Source organism: Pantherophis guttatus, chromosome 9 (assembly GCF_059756535.1).
Source record: "Pantherophis guttatus breed Tessera chromosome 9, ASM5975653v1, whole genome shotgun sequence".
Classification (NCBI taxonomy): Eukaryota; Metazoa; Chordata; class Lepidosauria; order Squamata; family Colubridae; genus Pantherophis; species Pantherophis guttatus.
In genome coordinates, this window is record NC_142071.1 from 1,403,181 (window position 1) to 1,419,752 (window position 16,572).

A 16,572-nucleotide genomic window follows, 5' to 3' on the forward strand; every position below is an offset into this window, starting at 1 on the left:
GGGAGTTGAAGTCCACCCATCTTCAAGCTCCCAAGGTTGAGAAACCCTGGCATAAAGGAAGACATATATGGAGGAAAGATTTGAGTAAGAAGAGAGAATAAATATCCATGTCGACACAGGAAGCTGTGAAACAATAAATAAATGTTATGTTTGTTAGGTGTTTTTAATGCATCTTTGTTTTTTTGTTGCATTTTCCTTTACTTTGTTTTTAAAACTTAAAGTCAATAAAAATTATTTTTTTAAAAAAAGGGAGAGCAGCTGCAGACACACACACACACACATACAGATCCAGCCATGCGCATCCTGCAGTTCGCTGACGTCAATCCGTGCGATGACGTCACGGCGCGACGTCATCGCGACTGCCCCCCCCTCTTCCCTCCGGCCCAGCTCTCGCTCTCTCTCTCTCTCCTTTGCAAGAGGCCTCGCCTCGGCTCCCCACCCACCCATCGTCCACAGCCGACCGCTGAGGGGCAAACCCATCAGCCACGGCAGGTACAGGCCGGGGCGGGGCGGGGAAAGACTCACGTGACGGCAAGTGGGCGGGGCCGAGCGGGGCGCAGGCGCGCCACCTTCCGAGGAGGGGGGCGGGCCCCTCACCCGAGCCACGCCCCTTTCTCTGACTCCTCCCCCGTGCCGCGCGGATGAGCCACGCCCCCTTTTCATTTCCCCCCCCCTTCCTCCCCCTCACGCCGCTGCGGGTCGAGGCTCGCTCGGTCGGTCGGTCGCGCGCGCTCCGGTCCGGCTCTTTCCCCTCAGCAGCCCCGCCGGCCTCGCCGTCGCCATTTCCAGCCGCTGCTCGCCGCCATGGCAGGTGAAGGGATGGGGGGACCCCTCCCCACACCCCCCCATTCACCCCCCCCGCCTCAGGGTGGGCCCTCAGGCGAGGATTCCCGCTCCCATCGTCCCCCTTCGCCTCAGGGGGTGTCATTCCCCGCTCCCTCCCGCTCCCCCCTCCCTTTTTTCAGCCCCCCCTTCCCTCCCCCCCCCTCGGGGTCGGTGCTCCGGCCGCTGGAGGCTCTCGGGGGGGGTCGCCTTCCTCCGCAGCCACGCCCCTCTTTTTAATACGGGGGGGCTGCCCCTCCCTGCGATGCGGTGCCATCTTGCTGCCCGACCCCCCCCACTCATCCTCCCCCCCCTCCGGGATCGAACCCCCCCCCTTCCTTCTCCTTTACCCCTCCCCTCCCCCCCCGTCCACCACCCCCTCCCCAAGTACACGTGCCCCCCCTCCCCGGGGTGGCCTTGGGGTCGGGAGGGGGAGGGGGAATGGGGGAGGGGGCTGGGTGGTGGGGTGGGGAGAGCGGGGAGGGAGAAGGAGGGGGGAGGGGGGGTGTCCTCTGCCCTTGGTCTCTGCCTCCATCTTCCTTGGCCACAAAATGGGAGGCCGTGGGGGGGGGAGGAGGAGGAGGAGGCGTTGGGGGCGAACTCACCTGCGGCCGAGGCCGGGTGAGCTTCACCGGTTCCCCTGGCACGTGGCTGGAGCCTCCTGGGGAGGGGAGGGGAGGGGAAGAAGAGGGGCTGCTGACTTTCGGGACCAGGAGGCAGCCTAGGATGGGAAGTCTCTCTCCTGCTTGCAGATGCAGTAGCTTCCATCTGTCTTATCTCTCCTCCTTTTATATTCTATGTGTAGTTTTATATCTATCTATCTATCTATCTATCTATCTATCTATCTATCTATCTATCTATCTATCTATCTATCTAATTATATCTATCTCTATCATCGCTCCATCTCTCTCTCTCCATCTTTCTCTTATTCTATCTATCTGTCTATCTATCATCTATCCGTATCTATCTATCTTACTCTATATCTATAATCTATCATCTATCTATCTATTTATATCTATATCTATAATCTATCTCTATCTATCTATCTATCTATCTATCTATCTATCTATCTATCTATCTATCTATCTATCTATCTCTATAATCTATCTATCTCAGTCTGTCCATCTCTATAATCTATCTATATCTACCTACCTACCTATCCTACCTCTATATCTATCTATCTATCTATCTATCTATCTATCTATCTATCATCTATCTCTCCATCCATCCATCTCTCTCTCTCTCTCATCTATCTCTCCCATCTCTCTCTCTCTCTCTATCTCCATCCATCCCTCTCTCTCTCTATCATCTATCCATTCATCCTATCTCTATCTATCTATCTATCTATCTATCTATCTATCTATCTATCTATCCATTCATCCTATCTATATGTGTGTGTGTGTGTGTCTGTATATGTAGCATATACAGCATATACATATAGATACACAATATATCTAAGATATATAAAGATATATGTAATAATAAAGATCTGTCTGTTATCTCTGTCTCTCTCACACACTCCATCCATCCATCTGGAATGGTGAAGGTTCTGGCTTAAAAGCCGGGCGGGGGGGTGGGGTGTTCTGAGTTCTAGGCCCTCCTTAGGCTTGCAAGTCATCTGGGTGACCTTTGGGCCAGTCACTCTTTCTTAGCCCAACCCACCTTATAGGGTTGTCCAGGCAGGGAAAAAATATAATGATATTGTACATTTTTTTGAAAGCTGAATAATGCAGCTGAGTTCCGTCTATGTGGCTTTCGTCATAAATTGATTGGATCTGATATTTTACCATACCACTGGGTGTGATTTTTATTTTCCCCCACTCGTCTTCATTTCTGATAAGCTCTCGAGCTAGATCTGACTGTAATTTATCGGGTGAGTAGTTAGCAGAGTATTGGGTTTTAATTAATCTATATGGAAGGTTCTTGGTAAGGGACATTTTTTAAAGCAAAGTTGCCTTTGAGCCCATCCTCTGCCAGCCGGCCTCCAGACTCAGTTTTTCTCCTTACAGAAATGATTTGCCATTGTTGTTTGCAGGGGTGTTTTGTGGAATTCTCTGTTTGATTCTAGTGCTGAACTTCCTATACAGTCCCAGCTAAATACTAACCAGGACAAACCCACCTTAGCCAAGCTGAGTTGGTAATATTTAGTCTAATGTAAAATGGAAGCATTATACTAATATCTAGAAATTATTTTTGTCATCGATCAATAAAAATGTAGCTAGATATTTAAGTAACATAGAAATACAGAAGAGCTACAGATTGATATTAGCACACTTTAATGTGTTATCTACAGCTGAACTATAAGAAAATCCCGGGGGGAGATTGCCACTGCTGGTGCAGAATAGACCTTTTTGAAACCATAAAGTCATTTTGATTATACAGCATGGCATTTTTCATTTGTTGCCCAATTCTGGAAATATTAATTCTTCTGGAGAATTCTACTGTTGGGTCCGAATGGTTTGCTTTGCCTAAATATTTTTGAATGTGATGTTGCCTGTAGAATTCTTTTGGTGTTGACTATATAATATAATTACTTTATGATTGATGATGTTAGTTTTTAGTAAATCTATTAATTGTGTGACTTGCATATTTGTGATCTTTACCTTAACAAGAATAACAGCACCTTCCATCTCTGACTTCATTTCCCTGTCACTCTGGTTTTATGGTTTGATTTTAGTTATTCTTACTATTTAATCAAATATCCCATTTGATAACAGTGTGATCACTTTGGTATTCTGTCCTGATGCAGGAATGAAGGTATTTTGAAACTTCATAATTATTAAATTTCTGTCTTACAATTTTTTTCTGCGAATGGTTTGTTCTAATCATATGCTTACATCCATTCAATCTTGAAAATGAGAGCATAAACCTATAGTTTAAGCAATTGCTTAATAACTTTTTATTCTCATCAGAATCAATAAAAAATAGAACAATGCCCAGAATGATGGTGGATATTATGAGAAAAAGATAGTGCAACCTGGTGTGAACATTAATCTCAGTGTAAGAGATATGACTCCAGTATTCAGTTCTGAGAATGGTGACACAAAGCTGAATCAGCAGAATGATCAGCAGAATCGCATTGGAAACTTACAAGATAGAAGCCGAGTCATCTTACAGAATTTTGTAGTGGTTCTAAAGGGACTATGCTTGCAGTCTGTAATACTGTTGACAGCCTGGAAGAAACAATGACGTGTTTTAACAATAGAAATATTAACTATCTTGAGTAAGTTTATGGGTTGGTTAACCATTTATAAATAAGGATATTTCCTGAGAATCTGGAAAAAACCTAAGACTACCCAATGTGCTCTGTTGGGTCATTGTTTTGAAGATAATTCCTCAGTGTCATCAAAAATTGCAGAGCTTCTGGTGTTGTGGAAGAGCTCTTAAAAATTCAGGGAGATATTCAGAGATGTATCTGCTCTGAAAGTATCTCATGTTGAACTGTATACTACAGTCAAACACCAGCAGGAAATCTTTTGTGACAATTTGTATGGAATAGGATAATTTTTATGCCATAAATGTTTTATATAATTTGCCAAATTTCAAGGGAATCACGGGGTCCCAATGTGTTTTTTAAATTAGCCCATTTGAGGGACCTTAGTTGAAAATGTTTTGCTTTACGTTGCATTATATTGGCCAGTTAAAGGTTATAGCCATGAGCGTTTTAATAGGATATAGATGAGAGGTGACACCTTCCTGTATAACTTTTCACCTGCAACTTTGCAAGTTACACGTGTATTAAACAAAACGTTAGATAATGCCCTCCAATATTGCGGAATTTTTGTAACACATTACTAAATCCCTAAGGTAGGTCTCATTGAATGTTTTTTGTGCTTGAAATAAGAGGAAATTAACTGGAAATGCTACTCTCCCTCTCTTCAGTTAACTAATCTGCTTCCCTTTCATTTTTATTGAACTTAAGTTGCTGATTTCCACATATCCTTCATGAAACAGTAGTTCAACTGTCATAATTGGAAATGCGCCTGATTAAATATCACCGGTGTAACTGAATGTAGCTGCAGGAATAGGGCATAGTTCTGATTCAGTCTTCTTGTTGTTGTTGCTTGGGTCTGTATCTGTAGCTCAGAGATAGAACTGATGGGTAGAAGTGATGCTTGCCGTTTGTGAGGTCATGGAGATGCAATCATATTTTTGTGAATTAACGTTTTTCAAATCTGCAAAATAATGATGTGAATTCACTGAAAATTCATTTTGCATGATTATTACAGAAAATTATGCAGGCAGGGTTGTAATAATAACATCATGAAAAAATGTTCCAGGAACCGCACAAATCATTAAAAGGTGTGCTGATTGAGTTTACCTGAAAAAGAAAATGTGTTACCTGAAAAGGGCTTGGATTGGTGAGAAATAATCAAAGAATCAATGATAAATCTGTAAGCCATCCAGACTCGCTTTGTAGGGGAGGTGCCAGATTCACTTAACAAGTATGTTATTAACTGCATTGATTCACTTGACGACAGTGGCAAAAAATGGTCCTAAAATGGGGCAAAACTCACTTAACAAGTGTGTTGCTAACTTAACAACTGCAGTGATTCCCTTAACAACTTTGGCAGGAAAGGCCACCACTGTCTCCCACAGCAACAGACATTTTGGGTTCAACTGTAGCCGAGGACTGCCTGGACGAATTCTTATTTAAAAGCTGCAGTGGTTGTAAGTGTGAAAAGCGGTCATAAGTCACTTTTTCAGTCCTGTTGTAACTTTTGAAAGTTCACTAAATGAACTTGTGCAAGTCGAGGACTACCTGTAAATGTGCGTTTTTAGCTAGGATTAAGCTTATGTTGATTTAGGGTACCAGACATGGCACTTATTAATTAGGATTAAGGTTATGTTATATTAAGGTGCTGTGGTGGCACAGTGGCTAGAACGCAGTATTGCAGGCTTAATTCAGCTCACTGCCAGGAGTTCAATCCTCACCAGCTCAAGTTTGGAGTCATTTGTGGTTGTAAGTCGAGGACTGCCTGTATTAATTCTTATTCTTATTTAAAAGCGCTAGTAACTAGCTATACCATTTCAGATAGCTCTTTTCTTAAAACCCTCCAGCGATGAAGCAGCCACAATTTCTGGTGGCAAGCTGTTCCACTGGTTAACTATCCTCATTGTTAGGAAGTTTCTCCTTAGTTCCAAGTTGCTTCTCTCCTTGATGAGTTTCCATCCATTGTTTCTTGTCCTGCCCTCTGGTGCTTTGGAGAATAAATTGACCCCCTCTTCTTTGTGGGAGCCCCTCAAATACTGGAATAATGCTATCATGTCACCCCTAGTCCTTCTTTTTTCAATCCCATTTTCTGACAAGAGATATGAGTGCTGACTTAGAGTCCAGATTCCTGGATTTTATTTATTTTTCGATAGTTGCATGCCACCTGGTAGCACAATCCTTGACAAGTTACATCTCATGAAACCATTAAATGTGTAACACACACAGACAGATAAGATGAGCCCCCAAAATCAATCCCCATCCCTAGCCTTGGTTACGTTGCCTCTTGCATTCGGAAAGATAAGGAAGATGCTGTCTCAATCACCTTTCTGAATGCTAATAGAAAAGGACTGTTACACTCTCCAAAGATACATAAGGGAAGAGTTAGCTCTTATTCTATAATTCTATAGACGAGTTTAAAAATTAGGTTGCCCACCACTCTCTCGGCCTCATGAAAATAGAAGTATTCTGGAGGGCCTATGGGGAATGGTACGACATCTGGTTTGATTATTTTTCTGGTGCTTATTTAATTCTTATACTTACATATTCTACTTGTGGATATTTTATTTAATCGAAGTAAGCCAACACGACGGTTATACATGCAGTGAATAAACAGAAGTTCTGCCTTGAGGCTTTGGCTTCCTTAACATTTCAGGGCGGGGAGGAATCCAGAGTTTATCCTCTCGGTTAGGACATATCAGATGAGCTAATTGCAACTCACAGAGAGTCTGATCCAGATGAGTCTTCTCAATAAACAGTCCTGTCTCTCTTGTTGAGACTCATCCTAAACTGTTTTACCTTCAAAAGTACTTCAAAAGCCTCCAGGCACCAGATCAAGATTTTGACTTGCTGCTCTGACTAGGATCTGGGGATCGCTAGCATGCTTCACCCCAAATTGATGAAGTCCTCCTCCAGTGGTTTCACTTAGGTGACTTCTTGGATAATTGTCTGCTGTTGTTTGGAAGCAGAATGACCATTTATTTCTGACGATTTGTTTTTTCTTTTCTCAAATCAGCTTGATGACTCTGGATTGATGAAAGCTTCGAGAAAGGTTCATAACCATATCCAGACTCACAACTGCCCATAACTTTTGTATCGAGATCTTCAGAACATTCTTTTGAGCGGGGCAAGGTGTGCTCGCTCTCAAGAGTAGCGTTTCCCAACCGTGGCAACTTGAAGATGTTGTGGCTGGGGAATCGTGGGAGTTAAAATCCCACAAAAGTTGCCAAGGATGAGACACCCTGCCTTAAAATCTGGGTGATGAGGACTTCAGTAGAATAAAGGGACCAAAGTTTTAAAAATGTATCTAGCCATATATAGCAAGGACTGAACCAAACAGTAATAGCAATAGCACTTATATATTGCTTCACAAGCAGTTTGCAGAGTCAGCCTGTTGCCCCCAACAATCTGCTGACCTCAGAAGGATGAAAGGCTGAACCTTGAGCCGGTCAGGATCGAACTCCTGGCAGTGGGCAGAGTTAGCTTGCAATACTGGATTCTAACCCCTGGGGCACCAGGACTTTTTGTCTTTGGCTATATGTCTCTTATGGCTCTGGGATTCCCTCAGATGTTCTATAAATTTTTTGCAAAATTTCTGTTCCATGGGAGTCCTGGACTTTTGTGAATATTCTGTAAGCTACCCCATTTGAGGCGCCTTGGTTCAAAAATTGTCGCCCTAAGATGCACCATGTCACCCAGTTAAAGATTACATGCTGACAAACTGAAGAATTTTAATAGAATATAGTGATACATGTGTGTGTGTGTGTGTATGTGTGATATGTGTATGTATTGTGCATGTATATGCATGTGTGTAGTCACAGCAGATGGCAGCACTTAGCCAGCCTAGACTGATGTCGGAAAGGCTAGACAGAGTTCGGGCCGGTCGTGGCTTCCATCGCCTGTAACTGCCTTCACAGGTGCGTAGCTGGATTGGCTTCCCCACCATTTATTTACCTTCATGCAGAAATAGACAGTGGGAAGGAATTCCATGGGCTTTTCTGGGCTGCATTCGGAACATTTCAAAGAAAACAAATGCTTTTTCCATCATTGATGAACTTGGGAGATGGGAGCAGGGTTGTTCTGAATATAATAACCTGGATACAAACAGATAATTCAGTTGAAATAAACATATTCATTTCAGTGTATGTGATAGTTGGTCTGCTAAAATATGGCCTGGCCAAAGTAATATATTTACATAATCCTGCTAAAAGTGTAGCAAAAAGAGAGAGAGAGAGAGAGAGAGAGAGAAAAAAAATGAGTTGCAGCAATTTTTTAATGAAAATTAGACAGCCCAATCTCAGAGTCTCTAGATTAGAGGGGCAAGATAAAACGTAAATCAGCTTTCAGACACAGCTTTATGTCCTGTTTAATCAGGTAATCTTTTATAAGCCAGGAACAATCATAATTCAGTTATGGTTTCCTGTTTGAAATAAACCATGATTTCATAAATGAAATAGATTTGATCATAACCAGAGAGAGTTGGACAAGCAACACCACATCTTCATGTGGTGTGCAGAAGTATAATGTATGTGTAGTCGTATATAAAGGTTTAATTCATATATATAAATCCATGGTGTAATTGTTGAGTTTTAGTTTCATATATTACATAAATCCACAATTGAAAACTCATTTATATCTTAATGTGATGTCTGAATTTAGTTATTGTGATTTATTCAAGAAACTCTTGAAACCAAAGTGGGCATAAATTTAATCTGTGTCTGAATATACACATTGTCTGGATTCCCATATGCCAAGCCAAAATAAACTGCTTTATGATTTAACACAGTATATGAGTTTTGTTCCTTTTTAATGTGGCCCTTTAGTCATTGAATTAGGTTAAGCATTTCTTTCACTAAAACAAAGATGCCTTTATCTTGATTGAAGCTTAATTTTAGAATCAAAAACTTACATTTTCCAGCTCTTTTCAACATAGTCACTAATGAAATTTACTGAAAATAAAATTATTAGAATTGGGGTCTAATTTGTGCTGTTGCTTTTCTCCATCATTGCTAGTTTAGCACGTTCAAAAGTACAAACACAAATTTTGGGACATTTATTACTACAGATATTTATTACTACTTTAAAAGCAATATTGTTATCTTCCAGAGGTTTGTCACTTCCATTGTTATGCTTGAATTGGGCTATACAATACAGCCACACCTAGGGCTTGAACAAAGTAAAGCCTTTAAGTAAAATAATTATTGTTATAGGAATGGGTGTTCTTGCTCGTTGTATAAATAGGCAAGTTGCTGGCAGTTTTGGTATAAAGCAGGGGTCAGCAATCTGCGGCTCTGGTTGATTCTTGATTCTGATTCTGATTCTTGGGTTTTTATTATTTATTTGTCTCTGTTTTAATTGGGATTTTCTTTTATTCTTGTATGTTTTTAACTTGTGTTCGCCACCCTGAGTCCTTTGGGAGAAGGGCGGCATATAAAAATCAATCAATCAATCAATCAATCAATCAATCAATAAGGCTCTTTCACCCCTCTGCTGCGGCTCCCTGTCACTCAAAATATGTATCACAACTGCCAATGTACAACACTTATCGGCACATGATTTATTGAGCTTTTCAACCTCTGGTAGGCCAACCATGGATAAGTCCAAGAAAAGAAAAGTTTCAGAAGAAAACAGAACATTTAATTCAACTACATAGGCTAGTTTTGTGGCCGCTCAAGAAATAGTCAGGCATGGGAAGGGTTTTGTGGCTCCCGGTGTTTTCTTTTCTGTGGGAAACGGGTCCAAATGGCTCTTTGAGTGTTTAAGGTTGCAGAGCCCTGGTATAAGGGAACTCCAGCCATAATTAGGTGCCAAAAGGTTTTGGAAATTGATGCCTTTGGCTTATCCAAAACATTCTGTCATCTGATTTGAAAACTTCAGTGGATGTTTTGTTAGAGAATTTAGAATCAAGTTCGTTTGAAATTTGTATTTGCAGCCCATGTTGAAATGAGCAAGTTGTTCAAATGTTTGGAGTTTTCCCTTCTGGTTTACGGGGTTCCAAGTCTGCTGTATTCATTGTTCCCTGGAATTGTATGCTTGGTGCAGCTACCTCATTTTGCTTCATGCTGTGGATTGAAAACACTGGATTTGCTCAAATAAGAATTATCTATGCTTTCTCGCTGATCAGTTTTTTTCACTAAGAAATCCCTAATTTTGTCATCCCACTTGCAAAATAAGTAAAGCTGACGTAATTGCATCCTTTACTTTTTGACAGTGAAGCTTTATTCAAGGATGGTGAGCTTGCATAATGGTTCTTTAATGGGTCAGTGCCCATGACATTTTAAGAAAGACTCCTCAGCCCTGCAAGGATTCTTCTCCCCGATAACTCACTCTGATTTTCCCACCAAAGAACAACCTTTCCAGTGACCCAGGATAAAAAGAAATATAAATAGCACGTGGCCTTGGAAAGATAACTTTGTTGGTTACTAGAGTAGAATAGAATAGAATAGAATTCTTTATTGGCCAAGTGTGATTGGACACACAAGGAATTTGTCTTTGGTGCATATGCTCTCAGTGTACATAAAAGAAAAGATACGTTCGTCAAGAATCATAAGGTACAACACGTAACGATATTCATAGGTTACAAATAAGCAATCAAATCATACTAGGAAACAATATAAATTGTAAGGATACAAGCAGCAAAGTCACAGTCATGCAGTCATAAGTGGGAGGAGATGGGTGATAGGAATGATGAGAAGATTAATAGTAGTGCAGACATAGTGAATAGTTTGACAGTGTTGAGGGAATTATTTGTTTAGCAGAGTGATGGCGTTGGGGAAAAAACTGTCCTTGTGTCTAGTTGTTCTGGTGTGCAGTGCTCTATAGCGTCATTTTGAGGGTAGGAGTTGAAACAGTTTATGTCCAGCATGCGAGGGGTCTGTAAATATTTCCTATTTCCTATTGCTTAAATAGTATGTACTATTGCTTACTATTGCTGTTAATATTATAATTAGCTATAGTTTAAAAACTTTTTTGCTATGGGTTTATGAAGTCTGCCAGAAATATCTACAGCAGCATTTTTTAAACATTTCTTGGAGTTTTTCTTGCATTGCCAACTCTATATTTATTATAAACTGTAAGCTTTTTGGAATTTGGCTCTGTTCTCAAATACTTTCGCAGAGCACTGTTCACAATAGCAGACTTCTTGAAGTGTATCCCTAATATCGGTAATGGCCCATGCACAGAAGTAGAGATTTTACCTTGAGATTAGAGAAGCTACAGTAGCTTTTGTCTTTGCATTACTGCTACTCAATCTTTTCACTTAGCAAGGTAGCCTAGATTTTTATCTTAGATTGCATTCTTTGTGAATGAATGTAGACAATACCTCTATATCTGTCAAAAATATTTACTTCCTGGTTATCTTTGGTTGTACTTGTTTCCTGCAGATTCTCATCATGAAATGAGATGAACAAGATAGCACTTCCTCAGCTCTAAGGAATTGGGCTCATAGTAAATTCAAACTCATTGTGTGATCTGAGTCAGCTGATAGGAAGTCTAAGTAGCATTTATTTGGGAAATAGTCATCCTTTATGCCTTGCATCTCAGTCCTTAAAATAATGAGGCTTCCTGTCCCCAAATAGTTGAGAAATCATGCTCTCATTTTTCAGTCACCTTGACTACCAGTTTGTTGATTGGTGCTGAGGCTTGATTCACATGTTGGGTAAAATCCAATAATGAAATCAACCAGGTTTTTCCTCCCTTTTTTGCAGAATTCTGAACATTCTCAAAGCATCCTCTGAAGTGATAGATACTGTACAAAACAGGAGGTATGTAAACAGCAGAAGCAAAGTTCCATTACAAAGGTTCCATTTGAGTGACTTTATATGTTGCTCACTCTTGCTTAAATGTTCAAACAAAAAATAAAGTGTGAAAGAAACAGACCTATATAATCCAGTTTTGCCTTTTTTTTACTTTTTAAAGCATTTTTTTTACTATCTGTTCGCCCGAACCGGAGCGAACCGGTATCATTTCACCCCTGGCACTACCTGTATTGGGAAAGCACCTGGAATCCAGGATTTGCTCCTAGGTGAATTTGGCCTGACATGTCTCATGGACAGCTGATTAGATAAAGGAGGAATAACTGAGCTCGGCCACCAACTTCCTCAATGTAGCAGAAGCAGAAAGAGGCCCCAAGAAGTCCACACAGTGTCCTGGACTACTTGTTCTGCAGGATTTGAAGTTTATCCTCAGCTCACTTGATGTGGGCCAGTTTACGTTTGGGTAGTTTTGTAAGAGGAGTCCTTTGTAAGCACCTGTGTAAATACCATTTAATGCTCAAGGATATGTAAACAGGAAATAATGTTTTCTTTGCTTCTGACGGAGAATGGAATGCTTCCCATCTTTTCTGTCCAAGTTCCCTTCATTTTGTAATTCCAAATATGGTTATCTGTAATTATGGCACAATTGTGCAATAATAATTCCCGATGTAACGAAACAACTACAGTGAGACCTTCCTTTTCCGTTATTTTGAAATCATCCACAAACACCTGAGAGTCTTTATTAGCGTTTATTAGAGAGTATTTATAACCGTCATAAAATGAATACATCTGGGCATGTCCTATTCTGCTTAGTAATGATACTTGTGCAATGGTATATTTAAAACTAAACGTTATATAAAGGGAGGCGGTTAACACATCTTTTTGAATTCTGGAGATGCTGAATAATATATTGGTAGCCGTTCCAGAGGTTTCTTGAGATTTGTTTTACAAATGTAAAAATAAAGTTTTGTTATATTACACTACCATGTTTATAGATATTTATAACCCAACCGGTACAGGAATCTTGGGCTCACAGTATGCTGTTTAATGTAGTTATTCAAAAAATGTCAGCAAGACTTAATAGGTTACTTTTTCCATTTCCAACCCTAGTAATGTTGCATTTTGCTACCTGACCTGAATTTGCAGAGGATGGGGATTTTGAAGTTTTTTAAAAAATTACAGCTAAGATATCCTTTCAGTTATTTCTATAATGTCAGAATGGGGAGGTTATGCAAAACACTTTATTAATAAGTGGTGTCCCTAAGCTGGAGGAAGTTGGGGCACTTTGCAATATTCCTGCCACCCACTCTCCAGCTGCACATCTTTTATTATGGTACATCTCTCCTGAAATGAACCTCCAGTTTTGCTGATAAGAGGAATCTTCCACAGTTACTGATTACCTATTTTACATGGACTCAGGGTCCTTTGCTTAGTGCTATGGAGACGTTGATCAGGTGTAAAGAAAGGGAGGAAGCCTCTGTGTATCCAGCGGTCCCGTATGCAAACTGTCTCCTACTTAGCACAGAAAATAGCGTTCATTTACGGAATGGCAACCCATTTTCGTTCTGGGTCCCCCTGAGCGCCAACAAGCTTTCTCCAACTGCCTGTCTGATGGGCAGATGCTGGCAAAGCGTTCTTGCTTTCTGGGGTGCTGCTGAGGTACCCTGGGACAGTGATTGGCAGTGCTACAAGGTTAACCACCCTTTCGTTTCCATGCTTCCGGTTATTTATTTATTTATTTATTTATTATATTTCTATACCGCCTTTCTCCCGTAGGACTCAAGGCGGTGTACAGTCAAGAAAAATGTAGATACACAAACATCATAAAATTGCTAATTAAAATTATTTTTATAACATAGTTTGGCCCAATTAAATAGAACCTAAAATTAGATAACATTAAACATTAAAAACATTCACAAAATGTTAAAAGAGTTTTGTATTTCTCCTGCTAAACCAACGGAGAAGAAGGAAGCTCTTCTGCGTGTTTTAGGAGAAATAGGGATGAAGCATGCAGGAGAAAACAAATGTGAATGAATAATGAGTGAATGAATAAATGAGTCCTTTATATGAAAAGAAACATGCACAGGAAAACAACTTTTTAAACGGTGAATGAGATTTTGCAGGAAAAGGGAATGTAGGTGCAAGGTCTTACTACCTATTATTTACCTAACGTGCAAAGTGGTAAACAAGTGAAGCATACAGATCTATATTCAGCAGTCCAGGTGTCCAAATAAGTGTTCCCTTTGTGGGAACCTCTGTTTTCAAATAAGGAGAGGTGAGACTTCATTGGCTATTCGGCCATTGAGCAAATACCAAAGGGTGGGAATGCAGCTTGACAATAGGGCTGCATTGAAGCATGCGGAGTTCTTCCAGGTTCTGCTCTGGCAGGTAACTCTTGCCACTATAGCAGTGTTTCTCAACCTTGGTAGCTTGAAGATGGGTGGACTTCAACTCCCAGAATTGGCTGGGGGATTCTGGGAGTTGAAGTCCACCCATCTTCAAGCTACCAAGGTTGAGAAACACTGCACTATAGGATCACTTTTGTTGGATCCAGCCACTATCAGACGCAGATCAAAAATACACTTGGTGGTATTTATGATTTCCTTAGTATATCATCTGAACTAGAGACACTTATTTTTCTCCCTCTCAGAAGCTAGCCACACACCAAACCATGGTATTAGTGTGTGCATGCACACACATGTCTAGTTTTCACCTTGTATGAACTGAGATCGTTGTGGTTGAGTTCATAAATTAAACAGAATACAACGTCATGTGATGCACAAACCTTAACTTGCATACACATCTATAAGCAGCGAAGCTTTCTCCAGAACAAGATTTTATAAAGTTAACAGCTTCACTCTAGATAAAAAAGAATGAAGGAGTCATACAACCTTAGATCTGGAATGCAGTGCCAGTGAGCAAGGAAAAAAAGAGACGAAGAAGGAAAAACAGTTTAAAAAAACCCAAAGGGGTACAAATGTTAGTGAAGTGGGAAAAAAAAATTGCAAGTACAGATAGTCTTTGACTTACAATCACAATTAACCCTAAAACTTCGGCTGCTAAGCGAGACAATTGTTAACTGAGCTTTGTCCCATTTTACGACTTCTCTTCCCACAGTTGTTAAGTGAATGATTGCATTTGTGAAATTAGTAACACGGTTGTTAAGTGAATCTGGCTTCCCCCATGACTTAGTTTGTCAAAAGATTGCAAAAGGGGATCCCATGACTGCAGGACACTGCACCCGTCATAAGTATGAGCCAGTTGCGAAGAGTCAGAATTTTGAACCCATGACCATGGGGAGGGCTGCAGTGATGTGAAAATGTGAAAAACACTCACTTTCTTCAGTGCAGTCGTAACTTTCAACACTCACTAAATGAACTGTTGTAAATCAAGGACCCTCTGTAGTCATTTCGTATTTTGCCATCCTTGTGTGCAGGTCGAAAGAGGCAAAATATGAATGGGTTTTAATTGTTTTTAATGTTTTAATTTTTAATGTTTTTATATATGGTTTTTAAATGCATTGTAAGCCGCCTTGAGTCTTCAGAGAAAGGCGGCATACAAGTTGAACAAATAAATAAATAAACAAATAAATAAATAAAATAAAACCAGATGGCCTTGCCTATTTTTATATCTGGTATCTGGCACTCTTAACAATACAGCTGTAAATGCCACAGTTTTTATTAATGAAACAATCCTTACATCTCCTGCCTCTGGCTATGCACCTTGGGCATATTATTTTTCTGGGATTTATTATTGCACAGATTAACCGCTAAATGCTCTAATAACTGCAGGAAGTTAATCATAAGGCCACATTTACATTACTATGAATTTTTAGGAAAGGGGAATGCTTGATGTGGAAAAGAATGTAACTTTGGGTTTTATAGATTAGATTGATAGATCTTTATAGAAACAACTTGTCATATTATTATGGAAAAACAAAAAGTTGTGACGATGCTAATGTCTTAATTTACTGAAACAGAGTGTTTCGGAAGTCAATGCTTCTTTTTCTTTTCTTTCTCCTACCCTTCCTCACTTCTCTTTCCCCTTTCCCTTCCTTCCTCAATGTTCCTCTGTTTACTTTTATGTTTTGTATTGTAAGAAGTTAGCACCCACCCGTTTCCTAGAGGAATGAAATATTTTGGGAAATATTAAAAAGGCAGAATATTATGTTCCCCTGGATGAGAAATGGAGAAGCATGTTATAAAGACGAAGCAGCTCCCATCTTCCTGCCCCCACCCTTTGTCAATGGGCCAGAGGCAGAAACTCAATCTTTGTCAATGGACCATCATCTGCAACACAATAGGACCCATCTAGCAACAGAAACTAACACAATAGGACCCATCTAGCAGCAGAAACTCACCACATGGCACCTGGGAAGATTATATCAGCCAGCAAGGCTAGCTAAGACCCCTCACCCCCTGGGAGTCTGACAACCAATCAGGATACTCTTTCTGGGCCCCCAGGAAGTTCAAAGTCAGAGAGGGCATAAAACCCGGGGACTCAAGCTCCATCTCGTCCCTTTTTCTATTCAGGAACTCAAACCAATTGATCCTGTCCACCATTAAACCATCTTTCCAAGCAGTCTCCATGTTTCCAGTGTCTTTTTCCCCACTTGGAGCAGAACCCAGAAGGATATTTCTTCCTACAGTATTTTATAATACTTAATAATTGAATTTTAAAAAATGTTTGAAGGGTCCTCCTGTCAGTTTTTCGTGAGGGGGCACTTGTGGGAGTTTGAAAGCTTCCTGTGTGCAGTTTTCAGATAATGGCTGATGTGATGGACAC

General features: G+C 40.5%; 1 protein-coding gene across 5 annotated transcripts in view; it reads left to right on the forward strand.

The window, feature by feature from the left end:
* Window positions 1–341: 341 nt before the first annotated feature.
* The window catches only part of SLC23A2 (solute carrier family 23 member 2), a 58,929-nt gene continuing 42,698 nt past the window's right edge, over window positions 342–16,572 (forward strand). Inside the window, exons 1-2 of one of the 5 annotated variants that reach the window (XM_087875775.1) lie at window positions 666–807; window positions 11,740–11,796. The gene's annotated coding sequence lies outside the window, so the exon portion shown is untranslated. Of the gene's footprint in view, window positions 493–639; window positions 812–11,739; window positions 11,797–16,572 lie in introns of those variants that run through there. The other 4 variants (XM_060683323.2, XM_060683325.2, XM_087875774.1 and 1 more) reach the window with 4 other exon arrangements.